This window comes from Canis lupus, chromosome 31 (genome assembly GCF_011100685.1).
Source record: "Canis lupus familiaris isolate Mischka breed German Shepherd chromosome 31, alternate assembly UU_Cfam_GSD_1.0, whole genome shotgun sequence".
NCBI classification, from domain to species: domain Eukaryota; kingdom Metazoa; phylum Chordata; class Mammalia; order Carnivora; family Canidae; genus Canis; species Canis lupus.
Window position 1 is genome coordinate 22,331,226 of NC_049252.1, and position 14,381 is coordinate 22,345,606.

Sequence of the window (14,381 nt, forward strand, 5' to 3'; positions counted from 1 at the left end):
ATCAAATATATACACATATATTTACAAATATAAATAAATTTATTTGTCCAGATTCCTTAAAATTGGGACACTTTTGGAATCAATAAACACTTTAAGACTTTCAAAATGCTAAAATATTTGCTCATTTTCCACTGTGGGCTCCCTCTAGGGAATCAAATATAGTTTTACTTTCTGCTTTATTACCTACTGATGGTGTGTGGTTTAATTTTCTTCGAGAAGGAAACATGAAAAATAATGTGAATAGTGACACACTGGATTTAGGACAGTTAAATGTTTTGAACTTAGTTTCTACTGTAATTTTAAGTAATTGGACCAAGAGTCCTCCTTTAAAATAATATACATCAAGGAACATATAGTTTGATATGGATCAGGAAATTTCATTTCTTGTGCCTATGAATAGGAAGTTATTTATGAGGAACAGGATAATGGAAAAGTCTTCATGTGCCAAAATGACCTTCCCCAATAGCCAGCCATGGGACCTGCAGTGCTATCATTGTAGATGCTTCCTCTAGGTGCCTGGTAGCACCATGAGATGAAATGGCACCAGGGTCTAACCTGGAGCCATAGGTGTCGGTAGCACCTGGAACTCAGAAATCTCAGTAATTCTTTCTTCTGTTCTTTGTAATATCTAACACTTCTGTTCTTTGAAATATCTAACACCATGGTAAGTGAACAGTATACTTAATGCTGAAAAAATGCAATTATGAAACTCTTCACAGTCTTTATAATTATAAAGACACTAAAATGGTAGTTGTGGTCTAGAAGAATAAATTAGTTTTACAGATTATGAGAAAGAATAAAAGGGCTCTCTGCATTAGATAATGTTCATTCATTTATTCATCAGGCATTTGTTGAACACGTGATATGTGTTCTCAAAAAGCACATATGCAAATATAGAATTGCAATCTAAGAATGATAGGTGCTACCCTAGATACAGGCTTGTGAAGGGCTGATACTCTGGTAGTACTGGCAGGAGAAGTGTCATGAGTTGTTAGACATTAAAATAATTCCTTGCTGATTCATGGTCACTGTTTCAGGTTCCCCAAATGACCCTTCACTGCCCTGGCTTCCCAGACTCCTTCTTGGGATTCTCAGGGCCTCACTTCATCCAGCAATTAAGATTTGACAGCCCAGTTAAAGATCTCTCCGACCTCCCACCCTCAAACCCTGCTACCACATATTGATTGCTTGGTATCAACTTGTTCTTAGTGATTTTAAATATCACCCCTGCACAGCTGGTAAAAGAGTTTCCATTATGCTTTAACTTCTTTATTCGAACTTCCATTATTTCTTAGAATCAATTAATACAGGTGAATGCACCTACCCTGGAACTCTCAGATTAAAGCCCCCAGGTGGGATCTATAGGCAGGTTAAGAAGTAGAGGAACATAGCCCAAAGGTGTGTCCCGTTATTTGGAAAGGAACTCATCAGTTAAACTATGAGATTCTTGTCAAAGCTAAGGAAGAAATTCTAAGCCAGATGGGTCTCTATTTTGTTTGTATATTGGAGTCACCTGCACATAAGGAAGAAGACAAAAGGGGCACCTAGGTGGCTCAGTTGGTTAAACTTCTGCCTTCAGTGCAGGACATTATCCCAGGGTCCTGGGATGGAGCCCTGCATCAGGCTCCCTGCTTAGGGAATCTGATTCTCCCTCTCCCTCTGCCATTCCCCTGACTTGTGCTCTTTCTCTTTCTTGCTCACTGTCTCTCAAATAAATAAATAAAATCTTAAAAAAGGAAGAAAACAAAACCCAAAAATGTTATCAGTCTTACTCCAGAGATTTTAATTCAGCTGATCTGGGGTATGTTCTGGACACTGAACTTTTTTTAATGCTCCCCTAGGAATTTTAATGTGTAGTCAAATTTGAGAACCACTGCTTTAAGCAAAGAATAAAACAAGTTGGAACATCTGCCTTGGGAAAAGTATACAAGGCCTGAAAAAAGAAAAACATAAAAAATATATTGCTAAGGGGTGTGTGTGTGTGTGTGTGTGTGTGTGTGTGTGTGAGAGAGAGAGAGAGAGAGAGAGAGAGAGAGAATAAACTCAAAAGGTTATGGTGTAAGTGGCCTCAAAGCTAGACTTCCTTAAGTTTTTCCTATATTCTAGCAACAATATTATTATTATTTTTAGTTTTCTTTAATAGTGTGTCTCTGGATGATTGGCAGATTTAACAATTCTGATCACAAAGATCTTTGTTTATAATATTTCAGAGCTTTAATAACAGTATTATAAAAAAGCTCAGTGCACTAATTAGTGCTTCCTTCTCTCCTTATTGCTTTTCTCTAATTCCCTACTGCAGGTGTTACATGTCACCGTAAGGAGCTCACTTTCAGTTGAAATGTGACATCAGCCCTACTTTCTGGTGTGGTTTGGAATTAGATTGTGGTAAGAACTAGTTCCAAACCCTAAGCCTTGGGACAAGCCTCAGCTGCTCAGTAGCTCCTAACTTGTAGTTTTAATAAGTGCTCATCTGCTGAATGTTGGCCCATTCCTTAGAACTGGATTCTCTGGGGATCCCTGGGTGGCTCAATGGTTTAGCACCTGCCTTTGGCCCAGGGCGTGATCCTGGAGTTCTGGGATCGAGTCCCATATTGGGCTCCTGCATGGAGCCTGCTTCTCCCTCTCTCTCTCTCTAATGAATAAATAAAATATTTTTAAAAAAAGCAGGGGCAAAAGAAAAAAAAAAAAAGCAGGGTCAATGATTGGCGATCAATGTCTTATCTCTAGAGAGGGCAGTCTAGGAAAGAAGTAGCAGACACCTATTTGTTCCAAGAGATGGAGTGTTTGGTGTTTTATGGGTGATATGGCGACCTTGGTTTTATCCGTGCCTACACAACATTATGAAGTAGAGTTGTTTGTCTTACTTTATTATGGTCTCTGAGTAACCTGTCTGACGTTGGTATTCCTGAGATTGTTTATATCCAATGGGAGAATAACATGTTTTAGCCGTTCGTGCAAGGCCACCTTCTGGATATCAAGGGCTGTTTTTCCTTTTTTCTCCATCAATAGTCTGGATGGTAATAGTGCTCAGGTTCTTTCTAAAACTAGGACATTGCCACAGCCCAGGTATGTTAGGGCTAATGCTGTGTCCATTTCTAGGCAGTCCCTTTTACCGAGAATGGCGGTGATAGTGGTGCCTCTCTACCACTGGTTAGGGGACTGCTAAGGATGGGATAATGTTCTGAAACCCTAAAATCTGACTTCATATCATAGCCTGCCTTGTCAAATCTCCTTCCCAATTACTGAACTGGACCCACCAGTATTACTTCTTGCTTCTATCAGACCCATTCTGAAAATTCACTGGACAGCCCATTGATTCTGCTACCCAGACTGTGTATCTGGGGTAGATACACACAGCTGATGGTAGTGATCAGAATTCCCTTCTTTTTTTTCTTCTAGTAGTGCAATAGTCTCCTCCCATGTCTCCCGAACAAGTCTGTGTGGGGAAAAAAAACATTTATGTTGAGTCAAAACTTATCTCTTTGATACTCTCCCAATATTGTCCTGTTTTTGTCTGACAGTCCTTTCCCTTTTTTGTTGATTATGTGCTTGCTGGATGAATAAAGCATCTGCCATGTACCAGAACTCAGTAATATGGGGCGCTTTCCTTTATTTAGGAAGTTTGGAATGTTAAGACTGTTGGACTATATAATGTTAAGACAATGAGGACTATATAAAAGAAGACTGGGGAAGGGCACGGAGCAGATATGAAAGAAATGAGGCAATTAAGAAAACACAGTTCAGGGGCACCCGGGTGGCTCAATTGCTTGAGCATCAGTTCAATTTTGACTCACATCGTGACCTCAGGATCCTGGGATCAAGCTCCATGTCAGGCTTTGAGCTCACTGGGGAGTCTGCTTAAGATTCTCCCCCCACCCCAGCCCACCACTCTCTCCTCTTCCCCCTGCTCATGCACATTCTTTCTTTTTTTTTTTTTTTCTCTCAAATAAATAAATCTTAAAAAGAAAGAAAATAGGGCAGCCCCAGTGGCCCAGTGGTTTAGCACTGCCTTCAGCCCAGGGTGCGATCCTGGAGATCTGGGATTGAGTCCCACGTCGGGCTCCCTGCATGGAGCCTGCTTCTCCCTCTGCTTGTGTCTCTGCCTCTCTCTCTCTCTGTGTCTCATAAATAGATAAAATATTTTAAAAAAGAAAGAAAATACAGCTCATGGTGGATAAATTTTCAGTGAAGAATGAGAAATGAAAGAGAATTACAGGCCTTTACAGTTAGTTCCCTTATCATTCTAAGTTATCTTCCAGTCCAAAAAAATATTTCCTCTGACTCTCTGATATAATTACACAGTTACCCAGGAATGGTGGATGGTCACATCATAAGGGGTAGTAAGTAAAAAAAAATAAAGAGAATGTATAAAAATAGGAAGAAATTAAGGTGATTAGAATGATCCCTACAAAGAGAAAAGATGCACACATTTTTCCATTGTTGTAAAAAGAAACTCCGAAATACAAAGAAAAGGCCAGGTGACTTGGTCAAGGTCGCTTGGGACCTTAGAGCAGAATGAGGGAGTGAATTATGTTCACTTTGTCCACCAGACTGTGATGTCTCTCAGTAGCAGCCTACCTGCAGGCTAAACTCATCTAGTTAGCATAGTTAGCACTGTGCTTACCACAGAGACTTGAAGAGACTAGCAGAATCACCATTTCAGGAAGAAGATTTATAGCTGTACTTAATGAATTTGAGTAGTTACTTTTGTAAGTATCCTCACAAATATGTCTAGTATGGAGAAACAGAATTTAGCCTTGATAGCCACCTCAAAAATGTTGGCTGTGAATGCTTTGTTAGTGACACATCTGGCTAGAAAGGAAATGGTATGTTTATGAACTGCCATGAAAAAAAAAAATCTCTGCAAGATTCACATTTGGACTACAGTGAGATACAGGTGATCTTATGGATTATTCAAGAGAACTGTCTTGGGAACCAGCGACTGCAGTGATTCTGAGGATTACCTATAGAAAGTCAAATTGGGAGGGTAGATTATTCTGTCTTTACATAGGAGTTATTTTACTTTTTAGGAGAGTATCCAGCATGTATTAAAATAGTTTTATCACTTGCTTATTTTCTTGAAAAACTATTGTCGTAGTACAGTACAACAGAACAGTACTGGTCAATAATTGGGTTTAAAGTCAGAGGCACACACGTGCAGAAACACACACAGGTTTCACAACATATTCTTAATTATTATATTTATAGAAATTTGAGAGAGGCTAAAGGAACTACTATTATAATGTAAAAGATTGGACCTATTAGTGGCAAGGTCATACCAATTCTAGCATTCCACAGGGTTGAGACCTAAGTACAATTGAATCACATTTTTTTCCACTCAAATTATCAGGCCTTAAGGATACATTTGATCTACTGCAGGCCATTATTATACTTTTTATCAAATTATATTCTGTCTGCCTTGAAATGATGATGACATTCTTTATAAGGCCATTAGATTAACCCAGATCATGAGCTTTTGGTGTAGATGGATATTTAGGGCCAGGAAGAAAAAAAAATGGTGACAAGAATGACTTGTTTTCTGAGTAAACACAACTTAGAGGAATGTTTTACTGGGAGAGCCCTCTCTACTCCCTCTAGCAAGTCATCTGACTCCCTACTTGTTCATGTAGGCTAATGTGCCCTCGGCCAGAATATTCTTAAGATATACCCCCATCCCACCATGTCTAGCTTCCTTGTATTGCTTTCTCTTGCTCTCCCAGGACAACTATAAGAAGAAGAGTAGAGAATCAGATATATTAATGCTCCATAACATTTCTAGTCAAGGTATGGACATGGAGTTCAAATGACTAATTTAGTGGCTCACTTCTATAAATGCCATATGTATGACTAATGCATTCTTGAGACCTGTCCAGGACAAAGCAGCCCTCATCAGTGGTATGATTTATGCTTTATTTGCAAACATGGACCTTGTGGCCTGCAGCTCCCCACTGGCTCTCTCCCCTTAATTGTCAAACCTCTTCCAAAACAAGCTTTGCCATCTTCTCTCATCTCAGGGGCTGCCATCCTGCAGAGCCTTTATTCTCAACCAGCTGGTTTCAACTGGTTTTGACTGTGGCAGAAATGTTGTTGACATAGCAGATGGTCTTGATATTTCTGAAAACCAGCAACATGTTTGCCATTTCCACCTCCACCCTCTTGGCTACTGTTTCTCCTTCAAGTGCTTTGGGTCATTTTTAGCAAACCTGTATAATCTGATTTTTTTTTTTATAAATATCAGATTAAGAGAAGTGTAACACATAAATACCCGTTGCAGAATATAGACAGAGGAAGAATTTTAGGACTCTTCCACACACATTAAAAAAAGAACCTGTAAGCTGAGATAAATTTTTGTTTGGCATGATGGGTTTTTAGATGAATTAGACTGAGCAAATAGTGAGTAGATTTTAAATATTTTAGGTACGAAGTATCAACCAGTGAGATGTGGCTGATGGGTTGTACTAAAAGAAATAGGGTCTAATATTCATGATGTTTGAAACCTTTTTTAAGAGTAATATACCATTGAGTAATGTTTTTCCTTATTGAACACAAGAGGACTTGAGAGAAGGGCGAGTGTAATTGGGTTAGAGAATATTACCCAGCAGTGACTCCAGAGCCAAAGCAGAATGAAGGTGCCATAACAACTTGATGATCTGGGACTCAATCCAGCCATTCTGAAAAATTAAAGCAGACTGATTTATTCTTTCTTGTTTGCCCCATGCAGGCAGGCAATGTGAATAGTCTCTTAACTTGCTAAATAATGGTGTAAAAACCTCTGCTTCACTCGAGCTATATAAATACAATTTTGGAAAATGCTCATTCTCCTGGAAAGGACTGCACAGATGGGAAGGAGACATGAGTAATGGTGGCCCCACAAGATTCAGCCAGCCTCTTATGACTCATCATGCTTCTCCAAGTCTGTAGGACTCACTGACTGAGAGTGTACTTTTGTTGGCTAACTAAGGATGGGTGAGGACCCTGCTTCCAGAAAGTCACAGTTAAGACACAGTTTACTGAGTACAAGTCTCTCCTTCCCAAGGTAGTAGTAATGATCACAAAGGAGTGACATTTAGCTAATTGATTCCTCTGAATGCCAGAAGCAGCATTCTGAGGATGAGAGCATAGGACTCTATGGAGGGAGTAAGTAAAAATGCTGGAGAAACTTGTGTAGGTGAACATCAGATGTCCCAGGTAGGGCAAGTTGAATGACAAAAACCATTTTGAGCGCGAAATATATGTGTGGGGTGGGGAGGAGTGGGATGGGGAAAAAGACATACACATTGCATAACAAAGCATCAGAGCCAGCTCCATGGGTCATTATGAGAACCTAGGGGTAGAGGGCCACGGGGTATCTAATTTTCAATCCTTCTTGCCCTGCTGATAATGTTAGTAAGGTCTCCAAATTAATGCACTGCTTGAATTAAATGGTTTACTCCATAATGGAAAACAGCTCACTAAGCGAAGAATATTCTGGTAACCTTACCATTAAATCTAGCTTCCTATTGCCAAGCATAGAAAAGGAAGAATAATTAAGAGAATTTAGGTACTATGAAAAATGATTAATTTTTTTAAGATTTTTATTTATTTATTCATGAGAGACAGAGGGAGAGAGAGGCAGAGACACAGGCAGAGGGAAAAGCAGGCTCCCTGCAAGGAGCCTGATGTGGGACTCGATCCTGGGATCACGCCCTGGGCCAAAGGCAGACACTCAACCACTGAGCCACCCAGGTGTCCCATTACGAAAAATATTTAACAACTAGATGGAATGCCTAATAATCAGAATAAACACAGTTGTAGATCTGGAGTATTTGCCAGATCATGGGGAGTTCAGAGGAACCAGAGATGGTGGGGGAAGGAGTTCTAGGATAATTCTAAGGTAACCCAAGGATTTTAGTACTTTAGTAGCCATATATGCCAGACAAACATAAGCCCTGAAAACAATCAACACTCTTATAAGTCATGTAGTACAATAGATTTGTCCTAACAGGTTAAGAGTCCATTTCAGAAGCAGTACTAAAGTTTATAGAACCAAGGAAAGAGCCTACATTTGAGACCTTTCACAGGTGAGAAGGCTTCTTACTTTTTATCAAACTGTATCTTTAGCCAAATAAAATAATGATAACAATAATAATAACAACAACGACAATAATAGTAATTCTCCCTTGCCTTTTCTTTTTAACAGTAGACAGGCATTTCAAGGCAAAAGTATAAAGATTCAGCAAAATGTTTACATTCAGATTGCATTACTGGACACCTAGGTGGCTCACTTGGTTAAGTGTCTAACTCTTGGTTTCAGCTCAGGTCATGATCTCGTGGTTGTGAGATCGAGCCCCACATCAGACTCTGTGCTTAGTGTGGAGTCAGCTTCAGATTCTCTCTCTCTCAAATAAGTGAATAAATAAGAATAAATAAGCAAAATCTTTAAATACAGATCACATGAAGCATGAGGATCATTCAAATACAAGTTAAGTTGATCTGGTCCTTCTAGATTAGATTCTCAATTCTTACAGTGTTCACCAGTAACTATATATTCAGAACAGATGTTGAGCCCATTGGGGATGCAATATGGCTTCTGATCCAGGTTATTACTAGGAACTATAGAACCCTTGACATATTTGAGAGTAGTGTAATTCCCAGAGTGTGTTTGGGTTCTAAAACATTTTGGAAACAATTGGTAAACATGTGCGAACACACTATATGTGTAATTGTCCTTGAAAGCAGGTGTCTAATTGTTTAGTGACTATATAACTTGGGCCTTTTTTCTCAAGAAATTGGAGGCGGTCAACATTTTAAGAAACTATACTTCACACAAACTCATAGAACATAGCTCAAGTGATATGCCTATGGGTCTTGAATATTTATTACTCTTTCCTCATAGAAAACTCATCTATCCACTCATCATTTCTTACTACTTACTGCAGATATTCCTTTTTTCTTTCTTAGGCAAAGAGTAATTTCAGTGATATTATAAAAAAGAATAAAGAATTTTATATTAGTTTAAAAATTGCTTTATACCATATTTCAGTTAGAAAAAAAACAGAATTCATATATTTTTTCACAAATAAAGTTTTCATTGTATTTAAAATAAAATATTTGATAAAATATGCCATATATGAAAAATATGTATAGAGAGGTTGGGTCAAGCTCAAAATAACATTGTAGGTGTTAAATTGTACCAATTAGAGGTAGATTCCAATATTAGAAAAAGTTTTTTTCCAGGCTTTCTATGGTTTTATTTAACAGACATTCCACCTGAGTTCTAAATTTATTTCTTAAAGCAGCTAAGCTTCCAGGAGATAAATTATACTGCAAGGTAAGAGTTTATAAGGAAACACACACAAATATCCCCTCACAAATGACAGTGGATGCAATCCCCCCTCACATCCACCACTCGATAGTCTACTAGAATTCCAGATGAGATGAATGGAAATATGGAATTAAAGTGATTCTTTCAAAATCATAATGATTAACCAATAAACAAGTCCTAAAATAGGGTTTTAAAATTCCTCTTTCATGACCTGTATTTTTAGCCTATTTGAGCATTACAGATACCCATTTATACACTGCCCCCCCCAACCTTGGAATTTCACCAAAAGCACTTGGATTTTGTCTTGCAGCAGACAGTTTAAGACATTATATTTGTTCTACCTCTGCTCCTCTGCTTTTTCCTTGCTCTATTTCAAGGCAGAATTCAAGCTTCAAAAATTCCTTGCTGCATGGATGTGAGCCTGGCAGAAAATATAAGCGATCTTAAATCCAAGGCTTCTTTTTTGTTTTATATACAAGCCTCAGCCCTTTAGAGGAGGTGGAGTCCTCCAGTTGGTGAGGAATGGAGGAGAGATTTTGCAAGCTGTTTGTGCTGTGGAGTTGAGCCATCTGGCAGCACCAGAGAGAATTAGGAGTCCTCAGAAAGAATGGCTCTGTGTTCCTAGACTTGCCCAAATCCCCAGGCCCTAAATGTGACCCAGGGGCCATGTTACAGGATGCAAGGAGAACATAAGTATTCTCAGAACTAGAGTGAAAATTGAAGGGTCTTAAAAGGACCTTTCCAAAAACTGTAACTTTATTTTATCCTAACCAATGCTTTATCCATGAGTGTGTGTGTGTGTGTGTGTGTGTGTGTGCGCACGCGCGCGCTTGGACACACACGGGGGTGGAGAGGTTGGAGGATGGGGCTAAGCATATGTGGGAATTCCAACAGTATGGTCACAATTGAAATAAGTTGATTTAAGGAAATGAAGATGTGATATTTCTCTTATTTAATGTATTCTAAATTCAAATCTACCCAGATGACCACCATTGAGGATTATACATAAAGAACCAAACCTTTAAGCTTAAATATAAATGGAACCTATTTGTTTTCTAGGAAGATAAATACATCATACTTATTATGTTTATCTCTCACAGTTACTTCATGTCAAATTGTTCACATAAAACATGTTACCTGCCAAATGGGGCCACTTATTGTTTTAACACCTTCATCCTCTAGACAGGTGTAGTAAATGTTACTTTTTGGTAAGCTCAAAATACACAGATTCACTTCACAAATATTTGCAACTAGTGTTCATCATACACCATGTCTACCAGATACCAAACACTGACCTAGGTTTGGGAATGTGAAAATAAATGACATACCATCCAGCTCCCAAGGCACTGAGTCCCTGTGTTGAAAATCTACTTTACTCTCAGATTTCTTACCCTCTGAGGGAACCCTTGTTTTTAACAGAGATCGACCAACCAACAGTATCCCACTTTTGGATGTTTTGCCAAGGACTGTTCATCAGCCCCACTCTTCTAGAAGATAATTTTGTATCTAAAGCAGATAAGGCTTCCCATTCCCCATCGTGTTGTAGGATGCATATGGCAGGAGTGATGACTATGAGCATATGCTAGAAATAAGACTGTATTTCACCAAAATATCAGAAAATCTTTATATTTCAACATGGGCTTACAGATCTTCATATAATGTGAGTTCAAGTAAATTTACATTATATGGATCGGCCAACTCCTAAACACTTTGCTACACTAGTCAATATCTTTATCAAATGTCTCTTCATTGTCTTAGATGGGATTATCACCACCTACAAATATCTTCTCTTTTTTTTTTAGTCATTCAACAATCTATATGACACAACAGAAGTGTCAGGAACTGGATCAGGGAATGGTGGTTGAGGGTTAGGGCGCCCTTGCTTCTTTGGTTAAACTCAATACTTTTATTGATTAGATTAGCATTTTCTCAGCTCTCTTAATTTGAGGAAAATACATTTTTTTGGAGAAAATATTGAGTTATGATTCAGCAGTCTAGAAAGTGAGGTAAAGTTTAGAGATATTTTGTAAGTGGTACTCTAAACCAGACTCTTGTCCTGAAGAATCTTTTTCTTTTTTCCCTCTCTTTCTACAGCATTTATTTCCTCTGGTTCAGGCTGTCTATAGCAGAAAGAACAACTTGGAGATTAAACATCAGTGTTATTCTAAAAGCAATCATCTGCAAAATTCAGATTCTCTCTACAATGACTGCGTTGAAAGATGAAAAATTCAGTCACACAATTGGTTTTTTTAGTCTTGAGAATATCAAGCAGTTTGACTGATTTTTCCTAGAGTGACTGTTTAGTCTTGTGGGATGATGTGCCCCATAGGTAGGACAGCCTGCCAAGTTGTTCTCACAGTTTTTGCACCCCAATTATCAGCAGAGTGTCTAGACCAATCACTTAGCTACCAGATATCTTCTAGGGCACAGATTTAAGAGAACTGGTTCTAAAAGTCACTTTTACTCCTTTATTACATAGGTTTTCTCCTTTCAGTCCCAATCGGAGGGCAGAGTGTTTTCCTTCCACTCTAATATTTTTGTTCACCTACAATTACTATTCAAAGGTAACCTGGAAATTGTTCACAGGGAGATATTTATGATGCACTGTATGAGACTATCGTCCTATACCGTGTATGGTTGCTATAGCTCACCTATCAATCAGAGCTGTAATTAATAACTGGTTTCAGAGTAAGTGAATAAAGGAATGATTGAATGACTATAACCAAAAATCAATGGGTAAAAATGAGTATAGGAGTTGCTGAGTAATAGGATACCATAGGAATTACTTAAATATTTTTACCAGATTGCATTTTTTCCAAGTAAGAAATATCTTCAGTTCTAATATTAAACAACTTAGGATATCCTATTGTTTTACCCAGTGTCCAAGCAGGAAACAACATACTCTAATGCACTGTCGAAAAGAGTTTAATGGAGAGATTGTGTATAGTGATGCGGGCAGGAGTACGTGTAGTAGCACAACAAAGGATAGTGTAGTACCTTGGAGCCAGTGAAAGCAGGAATTCTGAGGGGCTGCATGGGAAATAGTTACTAGAACATAGAGTAACCAGGTGGAAACATTCGCTCAGTAGAAATTGTGGCCTTAAGTAGAGTGTCAGAGCTGATTTGTGATGACGCAGGAGAAGGTTACTAGTGTAATAAAAGTTCTTGCCTCATTCTCCACTAATCTTGAAATTTCTTGGCACATATCTTCCATTGGCTGGACTGGAAACCAGAGGACAAGGAAACCTGTTGGTGTAGTTACTAGAGGTTAGTTTTGGGGCTTAGAGCAGAGTGGAGAGGAGTGGAGAGTGAATCTGGAGGAGCAAACAAAACTATCCAGGTGCCTCCTTTAATTAGCTGACGTGGTGGTCTACAAACTATTGACACTTTCCTCCATATCTATATGTGCAGGGTAATCAGAAGTAGGAAAAACGTGTGTCAACAATGAAGGTCAAACAAAAAAGAAAGAAAAGCATTGCATTAGGAAAGAAGAACAGAATTTGTCTATTTTAGATTCCTAATGGTGTAATCTGTTGAAAAACCAAAGTTAAACAGCATTAATATCCCTCAGATTTGTTTGATGAAAGGGCTAAAAGTTGTCCACTTTTTTAACCCTTGGTATTAAAAAGAAAAAAGTCTTCAATTCTGTCTTTAAAAAATGCATTGGGTTCTTTTTTTTCTTTAAATATTTTATATATTTATTCATGAGAGAAGAGAGAAGCAGAGACATAGGCAGAAGGAGGAGAAACAGGCTCCAAGCAGGAGCCCGATGTGGGACTTGATCCCAGAAATCCGGGATCACGTCCTGAGCCAAAGACAGCCGCTCAACCGCTGAGCCACCCAGACGTCCCAAAAATGCATTGGGTTCTTTAAAAATGGAGTCTGTACTGAGATTCTTTAAGGGAGTGCTTTCAGGACACATCTTCAAGGATATGAAGAAAGCAGAAAGTGCAGGGGAAAGAAGTTAAACAGAAGTGTGGTTACTGCTCGCTCCCATCAGTCAGAGTCCAGGGGGAGCTCTGGAGGAAGAATTGGTACCACACGACTGTCCTGCAAGGATGCTATGCATAGAATGGGTCATTAGGCGCAGACTACTCTGGTGGTGGTGGAAACATTCCTCCCAGGGGCTCTCCTTGGCTGACTGGCAAATTTCTAGATGAGGGTGCTTCTATGAGCCACTAGAAACCAACAGTAGCGCCAAGGGATGGGTGCATTGATCTAGAAAAGATCTGGGTGGGTCACATCTGCTACATACCTGTAAGCTCTTAGGCAGAACCCAGCTTACTCACAAGTGTTCCCAAATTCTAGCTTCAGGGGCTGAGTATGCCTTTTACTACATTGCAGAACACAGTAAATCAGCTCATCTCTGACTAAATATCAACCAGGGAGAATTATTTCTGACATTATTTGTTGTCATTGTGACAACACAATGGGTGTGGGTTAAACCTGAATAGCTATGAACCTATGGCAGTCCCTCAGATAACAGAAGTCAGAAACCCATCCCCATTACAATTATAATCATAGTTCTAACTTAACCCCAAGTCAAGATTATCATGAAACGTTTGCATATAGTAGAAAGCAGAAAGTTAAATAGGAACATAGAAACCTACTGTTATTTTTAGGTCATTATTTATTCCACATTTTGACAGCAGGTGGATAAGAACTTTCCAATCACAAGTTATAACCTTGAGGAAATGAATGGATATCAGGCTATCTTAGCTGGTATGTCTGCAGCCAATGATTTTTCTATTCATAACTTTTTAAACTGTGGCACTTTAATGCATGGTACTGCTAATTTATTTTTTTTTCCTGCATCATTTGTACAAAGTCTCCTAAAATCCATCACAGTTGAGAACAGAGTCTAGACAGTTATTATGATACAATCAAAAGGAAAGCTGGCAAATAAGAAAAGGGAAAGTGAATAGAAATGCTGATTAAAATAACAGTACAGTTTATATGAGGCTCCTTTTAAATTTGTATTTTCCGAATTTCATCTTTTGGAAGACTGAAATCACACTAAAGTATTGTAGTACTGGAAGTTGGCTTTATTTTATAAGCGTAAAGAGAAAAAAAAGAA

The 14,381-nt window shown here is 38.6% G+C and overlaps 2 long non-coding RNA genes across 7 annotated transcripts in view; one reads left to right on the forward strand and one right to left on the reverse strand.

The window, feature by feature from the left end:
• The window catches only part of LOC102151217, a 461,443-nt gene that overhangs the window by 193,622 nt on the left and 253,440 nt on the right, over positions 1-14,381 (forward strand). The gene's annotated exons all lie outside the window — the stretch shown is intronic.
• On the reverse strand, positions 1,744-13,669 carry LOC111093497. Its single transcript, XR_005382222.1, has 3 exons — positions 13,560-13,669; positions 12,302-12,550; positions 1,744-3,436 (listed from the first exon to the last, which is right to left on the reverse strand). It is a non-coding gene; the product is annotated as an uncharacterized LOC111093497 (long non-coding RNA).